Below are 14788 nucleotides of genomic sequence, written 5' to 3' on the forward strand. Positions count from 1 at the left end.
TAAGAGGGGACCTAATAGAGGTTTTCAAGACGATGAGAGGATTTGATAGAGTGAATGGAGAAAAACTATTCCCTCTGGCGAGTGGGTCAGTAACCAGAGGTCATGGATTCAAAACCATTGGCAAAATATCTCGAGGGGAGGCGAGTAGATCTTTTTCACTCGGAGAGTTGTCGGGATCTGGAACGCGCTTCCTGAAAAGGTGGTGGAAGCTGATTCCATCACTAATTTTAGAAGGGATTTAGACAGCTAGTTGAAGTTGAGGAGCTTACAGGGATATGGACAAAAACTGGGGATGTGGGACTAAGCACGACAGCTCTTTCAAAGAGCCGGCACTCACACAGTTGGCTGAGGAGCCTCTGTCTGTGCTGTAAGTTTCTGTGATTCTATGATGTGCTATTCTGAACTGGAAGATGTCACTCGCCTTATTACCCTTCCCAGTGAATAAAATTGGAACAATTAGTTTTGCAAATAAAACTACTTGCAATAACCAATTCTGCAAGTTGCAGTTAGTGCCAATAAAGTTCAATCCATATTCGAGAGGTTTGTTAACTTGTGAAGAACTAAATTAAGGTCTTAATCTGGAACTAGTGAGAGCATAACTGGGCACAATTTCCAAATAGTTTGTGTAAAACAAGATGTCAGGGCATGATCCCTGAACTAAAAGTGCAACCAAGTCATGAAAGATTGAAATAGCTGCACAGTTGGGTTTTTAAAACCAATGTCGAACAAAGACAAGTAGATATGTGGGTCACAAGAAAGGTATAGCACAAGCTTTTTGTCATTGTGTTACAAATCTTGCAACAATTATTCACTGCCATACAAGTCAGAATTAGAGGGGCCAAGTTTCGGCCTGAGTTGCTCCTGTTTTTTTTGGAGCAACTGGTTTAGAACGGAGTATCTTAGAAATTTGAATTCTCGGCATTTAGTTTGCTCCAGTTCTAGTCAGTTAGAACAGTTTCACGTTGGAACAGAATTTATTTTTCAAAAGGGGGCGTGTCCGGCCACTTACGCCTGTTTTCAAAGTTTCGGCAGTGAAAACTTGCTCCAAACTAACTTAGAATGGAGTAAGTGAAGATTTTTGTACGTTTGAAAAAAACCTTGTCTACACTTTAGAAAATCAGGCGTAGGTTACAAATTAGGCGTAGGGAATGGGGGGGGGGGGGAGGGGAAAGGGAAGTCATTAAATTCTACAATCAATCCTTAGTTATACTTATACAAATATTATACAAATAAATCCAACCTGAATAAAAATTTATAAGCAAAGAAAAGATTAAATAAACCATGTTCCTACCTGTGTGAAACAGCAGCAGCCTTCGAGCTGCTGTGCTTCAGGCAGGCCTTTCATGTTGGAGACAGGCAGCGGTGTGGCGTCAGTGTCTCGACGGCAGCGGCAGCAAGCTTCGAGCTGAGCTGCAGTGCTTGAGGCAGGCCTTCATTCTCTTCGTGGCTGGCCGGCAGCCGAAGAATCAACACCGACGCACGCAGCTTTCCAAGGGGCTTGAGGCCATTGGGCCACGCTTAAGGGGCGGTGTCAGTGGCTGGCCGGCAGCCGAAGAATCAACACCTGACACACGCAGCTCTTTATGGTGCTTGAGGCCATTGGGCCACACTTTAGGGGCGGCGTCAGTGGCTCGACGGCAGCCGAAGATACAGCAGCAGCCTTCGAGCTGTGAGGGGGGACTGAGGCCATTTGGCCAGGGACAGGGAGAGGCAGCCACATCGACAGTTTTGTACTTAAATTTGCAGAATGGGTGCTGCATTGTCAACACCACGTATTATGCAATGGTTCGCCATCAATTCACTGCATAGGAGAGAATTGATTAGAGCTCACCGCACCAGGAACATCATAGCCTGTAGGTTGATGGGCAGGAGACCTTACCCACGTCGACAATATCGAGCCAGGCGCTCGTACCTGGACATGAGCGAGGCTGATTGTGTCAAAAGGCTGCGTTTTCGCAGAGAAGTTGAGACTGAAATCTGTGATATGGTGAGAGCAGTTTTGCAGCCCAGAAGCAGAACGCCAACTGCTCTGTCTGTTGAAGTGAAGGTAACAGCTGCACTTTCTTTCTATGCCTCGGGATCGTTTCAGGCTACAACTGGAGATGTGTGTGCCATCTCTCAACATGCAATACATGGCTGCATTTACCAGGTCACGGCTGCACTGTATGCGCGAAGGAATGACTTCATCAATTTCCCAATGACCGCACAAGCGATCCATGAGAGGGCTGTGGGCTTCTTCAGGATTGCCGGCTTCCCAAAGGTACAGGGCTGCATTGATTGTACCCACATAGCCTTGCGAGCACCTGTGGAGGATTCTGAGCAGTACTGGAATAGGAAAGGTTTCCACTCTATCAATGTGCAGCCCGTGTGTGACGACAAGCAGCGCATCATGTCAGTCGAAGCGAGATATCCTGGCAGCACCCACGATGCGTTCATCCTACGCGACAGCGTTATATCTGACATGTTTCAGCAGCAGCCAGAAGGGCAGAGCTGGCTACTGGGAGACAAAGGGTACGGCCTGACCACCTGGCTCATGACGCCCCTACGCGTGACACGGACAGAAGCTGACCGTCAATACAACATGGCGCACATTGCGACGCGCAGCATCATTGAGAGGACCATTGGCACATTGAAACAGCGATTCCCATGCCTGGACCATTCCGGAGGACACTTGCTATACTCTCCTCAGATTGTCGGTCACTTCACTGTTGTGTGCTGCATGCTTCATAACTTAGTCATCATGAGGCAGCAGGAGCTGGTAGTGGAACCAGAAGACCTACGTGAGGGTCCAGTGCATGATGATATTACGGAAGACCAGGATGTGGATGATAACGACGCTCAGGAAAGCATGCAAGTGCCTGATGCCAGAGCACGAGGTCGGAGGAGGGCCGTCGATCGTGCTCCTTTAACGATTGCTCGAGCCTTCCGCCAGCAGCTCATCCGTGAACGTTTCAACTACTGATGCCTGAGGGCTCTGCGACCACTGTTGCGCATGGACATGTTTATTCTTTGCAGTTGTTCCTACGTTGTGTTGTGCTAATGGAATATTTTATTGAAAAGTTAACGTCACTAATAAAATATTTGTTGTATCAAACTATACTTTTTAATATGACTCTTGAAGATCACTTAAAAACTTTAAGATCACTTATAAACTTGTAAAGTTACAAAAGTTACAAAACAATTTCTATGTGAAAAATCTTACACTCTGAAGAACACTTAAACTTCAGGATCACTTTTTAGGTGCAAAATTAAATAAGATACAAAAAAATGTGAGAGCACTTACACTATAAGATCACTTAAAAACCATAAGAAGCCTTATAAGTTGTAAAGTTATAAAACTGACAAAACAATTTCAATTTGAAAAACGCTACTACAGCTACATCAAGAACAAGAACAAAAGCAGCAAAGAAAGGCTGCAACCTTCTCTCATCCACATCTCAGTGAATGTTCACTTCTTCATGGCGGTGTCATTTGATTGGCTGGGCTGTGTGCCCTTATTGCAGCAGCTATCTCAACCAGGCCCTCAGGACGTCATTTGCATGCCCTCCCTGACGGCCTGTGCCGTCGATTGCACTCCCTCGGACATTCCCTCCCTAAGTTCCCGAGTCATTACTGCTATTTCTCCCATCAGGACCGTCAACTCTTCACCCACTGCACTGACACCACCGATGAGTGATCAGGTAAGCTCATTGGTCTCCATACCCAATGCCACAACCTGAGCCGCATCTGTTGCACGCTGCATCTCAGGAGAGCGTGTCTCCAATCTCCTTCTCCTCTGCCTGGGTCTGCCTTGTGGCACCACTACACTGGGAGGCGCGGGCAGGGACGGTGGGACGCTCGGTGTTGCAAGTGGCACCACTACACAGGGAGGCATGGGCTGGGACTGTGGGACGCTCTGTGTTGCAGATGGCAGAACTAGAGGGAGAGGCTCGGGCTGGAACGGTGGGATGCTCTGTGTTGCAGATGGCAGAACTAGAGGGAGAGGCTCGGGCTGAAACGGTGGGATGCTCTGTGTTGCAGATGGCAGTACTAGAGGGAGAGGCTCGGGCTGGGATGGTGGGGCGCTCGGTGTTCCAGACGGCAGCACTCGAGTGCGAGCCGTGGGCTGGGATGGTGGGTGAATGGGTGTAAACTGCTCCATGATATCAGCAGCAACACTGGAACCTGCAGCATTGGAATCAAAACCATAGTAGGTGGAACCAGAACCTATGCGAGAGGGAGGCGCAGGCTCGGACGGTAGTGCACTGACTGTAGAATGCTGCATTATACCAGCAGCACTACTGGGACCCACAACATCGGAAGCAAAACCATGGAAGGTGGAACCAAGACCTATGTTAGGGGGTTGAAACTCTGATGCCTCTTGATGGGGGCTCATAAACATTAAATTGGAAGCTCTCCCCTGCAGACATTTCAGTCATCGCTGCCATCATCCAGTCTGGATCGTCCGCAGCTGGTTGTACTGGTTCTTGTTTTATATCCTCAGGATCCTCAGGGTTGGCAGCAGTAGCATCGTCATCGTCATCATCATCATCCTCATGTTCTGCAAAATACATCAGAACAATCAAATGTTTAACAGCAAGGGAGGGGGCCGGGTGGGTGGCATGAGTACTCTCACACATAGCAGGCCAGGCAGCAGGTTGATTTAAAGGGCCACAATGCATTTTCAGGACTTACCCTCTTCCTCGCGTGCGGGCCCAGCTTATGCTGTACCGATTGCTTTTCTCCATGTACGACTCATCATAGCAGCTACCCTTTGTTCCAAGGGTGTCAGTGGATGCAGATTGGGCATGCCTCCTCTTATCCGAGTTGCTTCCCTTTTGTTGTGGGCCAATTTCTTCTGCAAAGAGTAAAATATAACTTTTTACAGAGTGCGTCTTTCTGCAGGGTGGGACATACAGATAGCCAGGTTACAATTACGCTTAAATTAAAAATGGGAAATATTACTTACACTAACTACTTGACCAAGATCGTGCCATTTCTTTTTACACTGACTTCCAGATTTCCTGGTATGCACCACTGCGCAGTAATCTTCTGCAACTTGGTTCCAGTGTTTCTTCATTTATTTTGGTGGCACTTTTATGCGACTTCTGTTGCTGGTATCTAGCTCCTGCCATCTCTGCTCAATTACATTGACTAATATCTCTACTTCCTCATGCAAGAAATTCTTTGTTCTTGGTGGACGTTGATCCATTGCAAAGTTGAATTGGCACTCTTATTTCTCCAAACACGCAGTCCTTAATTTGCATGCACCAATGCAGCACCGGTTCTGCAAGTTTAGCAGTGAAAAGCTGAACTCACTGATTTCAGCAGGTGATTTATTCAACAGTGCTGCTAAAAGCACTCCCTCACACACAAACATATCACAAAAATTAAATTACAAGCCTTTCCAGGAGTCCAAGAGACAAATCTTCACTTTTCCTCCAGTCCCTTTAAAAATGGCCGAGTGCCAATGTTTGTTTGACACTGCGCGTGCGCGCACGCTCCAACGCGCACGTGCAGGGTTGCCGGCACGACGTTGGCTCATTTGAATTAGACCCGCCCCCCCACTGCTTAGAGAATCGGCGCGAATGTCTGGCTCCGCCCCCCGCTGTGATGTGCGCGCCGCGCCAAGCTGAGTTCGAGCTCCGAGGAGCCGGAGAATCTCGCAGTTTTTTTCCTGCGCACTTTTAGGCGCGAAGAACAGGCGTGCAGCTCGGGGCTGCATCGTTTTCGGCGTGGACGGAAACTTGGGGCCAGAATGTGGCTTCTACAATATAAATGTGTTCTCAGCTTCATGTTATGTCACTTGCCTGAAAAGGCAGAACTACAAATGCTCTATTGGGTGAACAAATACAGAAAAGCAGCCTTTCCTTGATGATCAGGCTGAGATCGATATATGGGGTATTGTGATGAGTGGGAGGAGTGATGAGGGATCGTGGCTGAGATTTGGTGGGTGATCATGATGGAGGTTCGGCGAATGTTTAATGCAGAGGTGCAGCGGGAAATCGTGGCAGAGGTGCGGCGAGTGTTTTTGTGGCGGAGGAGCGGTGAGGGATCGTGACGGAGGTGCAGCAAATGTTTGTGATGCAGGAGCAGCAAGAGATTGTGGCGGAAGTGTGGTACCAGGCCCAGGGGCAGCATGGGCCAGTCCACTCTGCGATATGTGTGCACACTAGGTTCATGTCGCAGAGCAGGTCTCTAGTCGTCCTGGTTAGCCCTTGCCACTGGAAAAAGGCCTAGCTTTGTCAAGCCCGTGTGGTGACTGATGTGCAACGGTCACCACACATTAAAAAAATCCACGCACAGGCATCTTCCACGCCCTCAATTGGAGTTCAGGACTGGAACATCGGGTCCTTCATTGAAACATCTGTGAACTCATGTGGAAGCAAGTCATCTTTGTCCATGGAAACATAGAAACATAGAAAATAGGTGCAGGAGAAGACCATTCAGCCCTTTGAGCCTGCACCGCCATTCAATAAGATCATGGCTGATCATTCCTTCAGCACTCCTTTCCTGCTTTCTCTCCATACCCCTTGATCCCCTTAACCGTAAGAGCCATATCTAACTCCCTCTTGAATATATCCAGTGAACTGGCATCAACAACTCTCTGCGGCAGGGAATTCCACAGGTTAACAACTCTCTGAGTGAAGAAGTTTCTCCTCATCTCAGTCCTAAATGGCCTACCCCTTATCCTAAGACTATGCCCCCTGGTTCTGGACTTCCCCAACATCGGGAACATTCTTCCCGCATCTAACCTGTCCAGTCCCGTCAGAATCTTATATGTTTCTATGAGATCCCCTCTCATCCTTCTAAACTCCAGTGAATAAAGGCCCAGTTGATCCAGTCTCTCCTCATATGTTAGCCCAGCCATCCTGGGAATCAGTCTGGTGAACCTTCGCTGCACTCCCTCAATAGCAAGAACGTCCTTCCTCAGGTTAGGAGACCAAAACTGAACACAATATTCCAGGTGAGGCCTCACTAAGGCCCTGTACAACTGCATTAAGATCTCCCTGCTTCTATATTCAAATCCCCTAGCTATGAAGGCCAACATACCATTTGCCTTCTTTACCACCTGCGTGCCCACTTTCAGTGACTGATGAACCATGACACCCAGGTCTCGTTGCACCTCCCCTTTTCCTAGTCTGCCGCCATGCAGATAAGATTCTGCCTTCGTGTTTTTGCCCCAAGATGGATAACCTCACATTTATCCACATTATACTTCATCTGCCATGCATTTGCCCACTTACCTAACCTGTCCAAGTCACCCTGCAGCCTCTTAGCGTCCTCCTCACAGCTCACACCGCCACCCAGTTTAGTGTCATCTGCAAACTTGGAGATATTACACTCTATTCCTTCAGCCAAATCGTTAATGTATATTGTAAATAGCTGGGGTCCCAGCACTGAGCCCTGCGGCACCCCACTAGTCACTGCCTGCCATTCTGAAAAGGACCCATTTATCCCGACTCTCTGCTTCCTTTCTGCCAACCAGTTCCCTATCCACGTCAGTATATTACCCCCAATACCATGTGCTTTAATTTTGCACAACAATCTCTTGTGCGGGACCTTGTCAAAAACCTTTTGAAAGTCCAAGGGACTGCCTATGATACCCTTCCCAATTTGATCACAAAATTGCCTCTTCCTTTTTTTTAAAAAAAGCTGGTTTCCCTTTCTTGATCTCCTTGAGCTATGCACTAACCTGAAAAAAGAAAGTGAGCAGGGATCCTGTTCCCACATTCCATCAGTGCTTCTCTGTAACTCCAACCAACACAATTGGAGGAACAGCCTCATCGGCCATTGTGAGTCAGAATATCATTGAATGATACAGCACAGAAGGAGGCCATTCAGCCCATCATGCCTGTGCCAGCTCTTTGGTAGAGCTATCTAATTGATACCACTCCCCTGTTCGTTCCCCACAGCCTGTAACTTTTTTTCCCTTCCAAGTATGTATCCAATTCCCTTTCCACCACTCTTTCACGCAGTGCATTCAGGATTGCAACAACTCACTGTGTAAAAGAAAAATATGCTTCCTCATGTCACCTCTGGTTCTTTTTCCAATCTCCTTACATCTGTGTCCTCTGGTTATCACAAGACTAGTGATTCTTCCTTTCTCACGAGAGTCTGACTCGTGAATGTACAATTAGCTCGTCGCTTGATTCTAATCATGTCTCCATATGGAATGAAAAGTCTTCATTGTGAAGTGCTGGTGCGTTCAATGGGATGTAGGCCATGGAGCCAATTCCACACATGCAAGCACATTTACTCTGTTACAAATTCACAGGATATTCTTGTTCAGTGTCGCAGGTTATTCCCTTAAACAGACTTTGGAGATCAGAATAATTGACTCTTTGGATACAGGGATCTTGCACATATCCCTATTCCCCTACCCCCAGCTAAGATCAGCTAATACATCACAGACTGCAGATCAATGATCATAGTAGCAAGGGGAAAAGAATGAATGAGATTAGCAGATCGTACAATGTGCCTTTCACTGTATGGGATCGCAGGTGGGTGAGCCAAATGGTTCCAAGGAGCATAGTGGTTATGACACTAGACGAGAAGACCAGAGAAGACCTCTTCCTACCAAAATGTATTACTTCGCACTTTTACACGTTAAATTTCATCTGCCTCGTGTCCACCCATTTCATCAGCATGTCTATGTCTTCTTGAAGTCTATCACTATCTTCCTCATTGTTCACTATACTTCCAAGGTTTGTGTCATCTGCAGATTTTGAAATTGTGCCTTGTACTACCAAGTCCAAGTAATTAATATATATCAAAAAAAGCAGTGGTCTTCATACCAATACTGGGGAACACCTTCCTCCAGTCTGAAAAACAACTGTTCACCACTACTCTCTGTTTCTTGTTACTGAGCCAATTTCATATCCAGGCTGCCACTGTCCCTTTTATTCCATGGGCTTCAACTTTGCTGGCAAGCCTATTATGTGGCACTTTATCAAACACCTTTTGGAAGTCCATATACACTCAAAAGCTTCTAAAAGCTTCCCTGCTACAGAGGTTAAACTGATTGGCCTGGAGCTGCTGGGTTTATCCTAACATCCTTTTTTGGACAAGGGTATAGCATTTGCAATTCTCCTGTCCTCTGGCACCAACACCGTATCTAAGGAGGATTGGAAGATTATGGCCAGTACCTCCGCAATTTTTTCCTTCACCTGCCTCAGCATCCTTCGCGACTTATCAACTTTAAGTACAGCCAGCCTTTCTGGTACCTCATCTTTATCAATTTTTATCTCGTCCAGTATCTCTGCTACCTCCTCTTTCACTATCACTAGTTCATTAATGTCCTTCAGGGACTCAGCTTGCCCACACCATGGCTCCAGTCCCAAACTCCACAGTTGATTCTGATGTCCTCTGAGGTGGCCTAGCATCCCAATCAGTTGTAAACAAATATTCAGTTGTCAAACTTAGTAAAAATGTTTGAGGAATACTTTTTCCGATACAATTTCAGCCCTGTGGTATATATGGGGGGGAAATGGATGTTGTAGAGGAAAGGTCGAGTTATCTGTGGCAGGAATTCCACTTCAGCCTCCCCTATAAGTGGCACATGTAAGAGAGAAGATGAGAAGGGAGCTCCGCAATGGTGAAATGTGCACTGCGACCTGTGAGGTTTGTTTATCTGCTCTCTGATACAGCGACCACCATTTTCCTGGAAGAGTGGTTAGACTCTCTGACAGTTCACAGATCCCCCCCCACTCCCCCGCCCCCAGACTGCGTCTCTGCAGTGCACTAACCGTAGCCCTCCCCTGCCACAGACCCAAACCTCAGCAGCAGCCATTTTCAGCGCATGGTCTGTTTCTGGTCAGCTGTCAGACAGTTGCCTTTGTTGCGGTTCCTGTGAGTTTGAGCTCTTCGGTTGTGGCCAGATAGAAAAGACAAATAAAGGCAGCCGTATGTTATTTGTAGGGGCTCCTAAACTTCAACCAGCAGCTCTGGTGTAACAAGTTGAAACCACAGGGGCTGAGATTCTGAGGGAAGTCTGCTCCAGTGCCTGGGTTCTGTGGTGTTGTGGTTATGTTGCTGGACTTGTAATTAAGAGGTATGCGAGTTCAAATCCCATCATGGCAGTTTGAGAATTTGAATTCGGCTTAAAACATCTGGAAATAAGAAGCTGGTGTCAGTAAAAGTGAGCATAAGGTTGTTGGATGGTCGTAAAAACTCAACTGGTTCATTAATGCTCTTTAAAGAAAGGAACCTGCCATCCTTACCTGACCTGGCCTGTATGGGACTCCAGTCCCACACCAATGTGTAACTGTCCTAAAAATGGCCAAGCAAGCCACTCAGGATGGGCAATAAATTCCGGCCTTGCCAGCGACTCCCACATCCCGAGAATTAATTTTTATACAAAAAATAAAGAGCTGACAGGGCTAGGAGCACTGCCAATACCTTCCAGGCCTCCTGCCAGATTTCCAAAGTGAGCAAGGTTGATTTGGATTTCTGCAGGTCTTATCTAGGGGTCTCTTAACAGGAAAATGTACAGAATGCTGAGCATGCTGGCACCCGCCTCCATGTCTGGAGAAAGGTTTCTTAGAAAGACCTTTCCGGGGAATGATATCCAGGAGTAGTGTGGCATGGTGGTGATAACTGAAGTTGTAGAATCTTGCTAGGGGGAGTACGAGCGTCCGCAAGTTACATCCTTGACAACTTTCTTGTCTGCAAGAACATGTGGGTGTTAAATTTGCAAACTGTTGCACAAGGACCAAGGACAGAAAATTGGATGGCATGCTTATGTAGATCTCTCTTTGTCTCCCAGCAGTCATTAACAGCTTTCCTGAGTTCCTTTTCACCTGTGGGATGGTAAACTGGCAATGAACCCAGTAAAAGCATAAAAGAAACCAATTTTCAAAGCGGTCCCTGATATTGAAGAAGGAACTTTCACTTATGGGCCACAGTGAATTGCAGTCATTCTTGTGATGTTTGTAAATACGGCTACCATGTTGGGCACAGCAGGATCTCACAAATAGCACCGAGATGAATGGCTAATTGATCTGTTTTTGGCGGTGGTGAGTTGAGAGAAGAATGTTGGACAGGACACAGGGAGAACTCTTGCTGTTCTTCGATTAGCATCTTGAGTATTATTGTTAAAGTGGGAGGAGGGGAGGCATTACTGACAACTATGAGAGCAGCTTTCATATGTTATGAAAAAATGTGTATGTTTGCGCCCAGTTCAGAGATAAATTTGGCAAATGTTATTATTACTAACGTAAATACATAACGGCTGATATCGGAAGCAATTCCAGAAATCCGCCATTATAACAGCTCAACTGTCGGCGGCCGTGCCTTCAGCTGTTTGGGCCCTAAGCTCTGGAACTCCCTCCCTAAACCTCTCCGCCTCTCTACCTCTCTTTCCTCCTTTAAGACTCTCCTTAAAACCTATCTCTTTAACCAAGCTTTTGGCCATCTGCCGTAATTTCTTCTTTTGTGGCTCGGTGTCAAATCTATCTGTTTTGTCTTGTAACACTGTTGTGAAGCACCTTGGGACATTTTACTACGTTAAAGGCACGATATAAATAAGATATTATTATTTATATAGGAATGTGTTTCTCACCTCAGCGCTACTAAATCCAATGCATCCTCCCCCATTCCATACGGCTAAACATCAAGTATCTATTTCTAACCTGGTACATCTTCCATATCATTTTTCTGTGCATCCAAAGGATAGAGATAAATTTAAATACAGAAACATAGGAACAGCCATAAAATAAAAGGCGCTCTAGGAATAAAGAATAATCAAGGCCACTGATTTACACTTTTTGCAGAAAAGTGAATAGTTGCAAAATGTAATCCCCAAAACACTGATAAAACTCCCAGAATGCCATGAAACTAACAGAATTTGACTTATTTGGTTGCCATGAGTTTGTGGTCTTGATAAAATATTGCACGTTGCATGGCATGACACAGTTAACTGTTATATATTAAATGCTGAGTGGTCTCAGGATTCCAGTAGTACTGTGCCTGTAGATGTGTGTAATGTTATGCGACACATGGAGTATAATGGGGCAACACCTAACATGATGAGACCATTAATCAACGGGATCTACATTTTCATTGCTGTTTGCAGCGTGATTTCTGTGTTTAATCAGAGCAAGAAACCTTTTTTGGCAGCAAAATGGGACGGAAGTCCTTTACACCTGTTTTCCACTCCAAAATCAATCTGTCTAAATCCCCTCATCCTTTATGGCCCTCCCCACGATCCACCCGTCGATATAAAGGTATTAGAATTAAGGCCAGTGACACTGCAGCTCCAAGTTTCCTGCTTTTTGCACTCACATTACACTCAGGTAAGTTCGACTGAGAATTACGAGGCGCAATTGTTGTCAGCATCAACCCCGACAGGCACAAGTGAGGAGTTTCTGAGCCTCAAGAGTGTAGAGGGTTCCAGTAAAAGAACTTGCATTTATATAGCACCTTTCACAACCTCAGGACGTCCCAAAGCGCTTTACAGCCAATGAAGTACGTCTTGAAGTGCAGCCACTGTTCTAATCTAGGAAACACCAGCAGCCAATTTCCACACAGCAACCTCTCACAAACAGCAATGAGATAATGACCAGATCGTCTGTTTTAGTGTTAAATATTGGCCAGGAATGTGGGAACAGGGTGGATAAGTACAATTAGGACTATTTGTTTACGTGGATTTGTTTCTGACACTGTGCAACCAATGGGGGATTTTGACTCCCATCCACAGGCTTCTCATTACGACAGTGACTACACTTCAAAAGTATTTAATTGGCTGTAAAGCACTTTGGGTCGTCCAGTGGTGGTGAAAGGTGCTTTCTTCCTGATCTCTCCATGCAGTACTTTGCTTTTGCCACCAGGTGGCGGTGCACCACTGTACAGTGTTTAAGAAAATGGTGGAGGGATGTAAAGGCGGGGGAATAGAAATTGGTCGGGACCGGGTGGTTTTTGAGCACACAGGCAGTGAAGCGGCTTCAACTCGCGGTGCCCGAGGCCGGCCCAAGGTAGGCCTAAATAATCTGGGCCAGCTGCCTGTGGAGGCACAAAAGGCAACAACAACTTGTGTTTACAAAGCGCCTTTATCGTTAAAGAAAAGTCCCAAGGCGCTTCACAGGAGTGTTAACAAACAAAATTAGCACCCCATCCACCACCTTCAACATTCACTCCCTCCACCACCGGCGTACCGTGGCTGCAGTGTGTACCATATGCACTGCAGCAATTCGCCAAGGCTTCTCGGGCAGCACCTCCCAAACCCGTGGCCTCCACCACCTGGAAGGACAAGGGCAGCAGGTGCATGGGAACACCATCACCTCCACGTTCCCCTCCGAGTCACACACCATCCTCAATTGGAAATATATCGGCCGTTCCTTCATCGTCGCTGGGTCAAAATCCTGGAACTCCCTCCCTAGCAGCGCTGTGGGAGTACCTTCACCACACGGACTGCAGCGGTTCAAGAAGGCGGCTCACCACCACCTTCTCGAGAGCAATTAGGGATGGGCAATAAATGCCGGCCTTGTCAGCAACGCCCACTTCCCAGGAATGAAGTGTTTCAGAACCTTTTTTTTTAGTTGCAAATTTAAATATTTGCCTATTCAGATCTTGCGGCTTTAAGGCGCAAAGGCCAAATACCCAAAGCTTTGGCTTAGCAGCAGAATGATACATTGTGCGCTCCACAGTGTAAACCTTTGGGGGGCCAATTTTCTTCTTTAGCTGCAAGTCACTCATAATTTGGTTTGGACTGCTTTCATACCCACCCGAATCTTAAGTGAAAATAACACTCGAATTTTCTTCTCCAAGCTCAATCGCATAATGATTTGCAACTTAAGATGCAAACTCTGATTGGTCTAGGGATGACGCCAGTGGTAGGAGAGGTAAGTTGTGTGTTATTCAAATTTAGAGGAAGGTGGGATAATTAAAGGAGAGTGTCACAGGTAGGGGACAAAAATTCAGAAAAGCATCTGGAAGGATTTAAGATGTAAGTCAATCTATCAGCAGCCTTTGCCAAGATTGCTGGGGTAGGTTGGGGATTAAGAAGTGGCAGGCCAATATGAAGGGAAAGGGACACCCAGATGTAGGCAGGAGACTGCAAACACGTGATGGAGCAGCAATGCATCCAGACTTCCTCTTTGATAGCTGCTAAAATCCAAGTGGTGCTGCATGACATACCTTCGAAGAGGGCTGGCCTTTCCGTCACTCCACAGCACCAGCGTACTGATCAGCACTGCGGCCTACCTCCAGCTAAGCCTCAGGCCAACGCTGACCGTTACTGTCCCTGCAGTGGATGGACAGCTCACCATTTGCCTCCCTGCTGACCCAGACCACGAAGTTTCCATGGCCCTTGCCAGATATATTTTCCAAGGGCTGCAGAAATGGTGGGTGGCATCTTGGCTGGTGCGGTCAAACGAGCAACATTTCTTCCTGACCACCCTTTCATGGAGTACCATGCAAAGCGTGACGTCCTGTGATTGGGGAATTAATGGGGGGCTTCTGAAGAACGGATTGTAACATGAATAAATAACAACTCACATTTATATAGCGCTTTTAATGTAGTAAAACAACAACAACTTGTATTTATATAGCGCCTTTAATGTAGTAAAACAACAACAACTTGTATTTATATAGCGTCTTTAATGTAGTGAAATGTCCCATGGCGCTACAGAAGAGCGTTATCAAACAAAATTTGACACCGAGCCACGTAACGAGTTGTTAGGAGATGTGACCAAAAGCTTGACCAAAGAGGGATGTTTTAAGGAGGAGAGAGGGGTAAAGGGATAGTGCGGCTTAGGGAGGGAATTACACAGTTCAGGGCCTGGACAGCTGAAGGCATGGCCGCCGATGG

General features: G+C 46.5%; 1 protein-coding gene across 1 annotated transcript in view; it reads left to right on the top strand.

The window, feature by feature from the left end:
- The window catches only part of LOC139267448 (E3 ubiquitin ligase TRAF3IP2-like), a 104027-nt gene that overhangs the window by 14694 nt on the left and 74545 nt on the right, over window positions 1-14788 (top strand). The gene's annotated exons all lie outside the window — the stretch shown is intronic.

The sequence above is a fragment of the Pristiophorus japonicus genome, chromosome 7 (genome assembly GCF_044704955.1).
Source record: "Pristiophorus japonicus isolate sPriJap1 chromosome 7, sPriJap1.hap1, whole genome shotgun sequence".
Classification (NCBI taxonomy): domain Eukaryota; kingdom Metazoa; phylum Chordata; class Chondrichthyes; family Pristiophoridae; genus Pristiophorus; species Pristiophorus japonicus.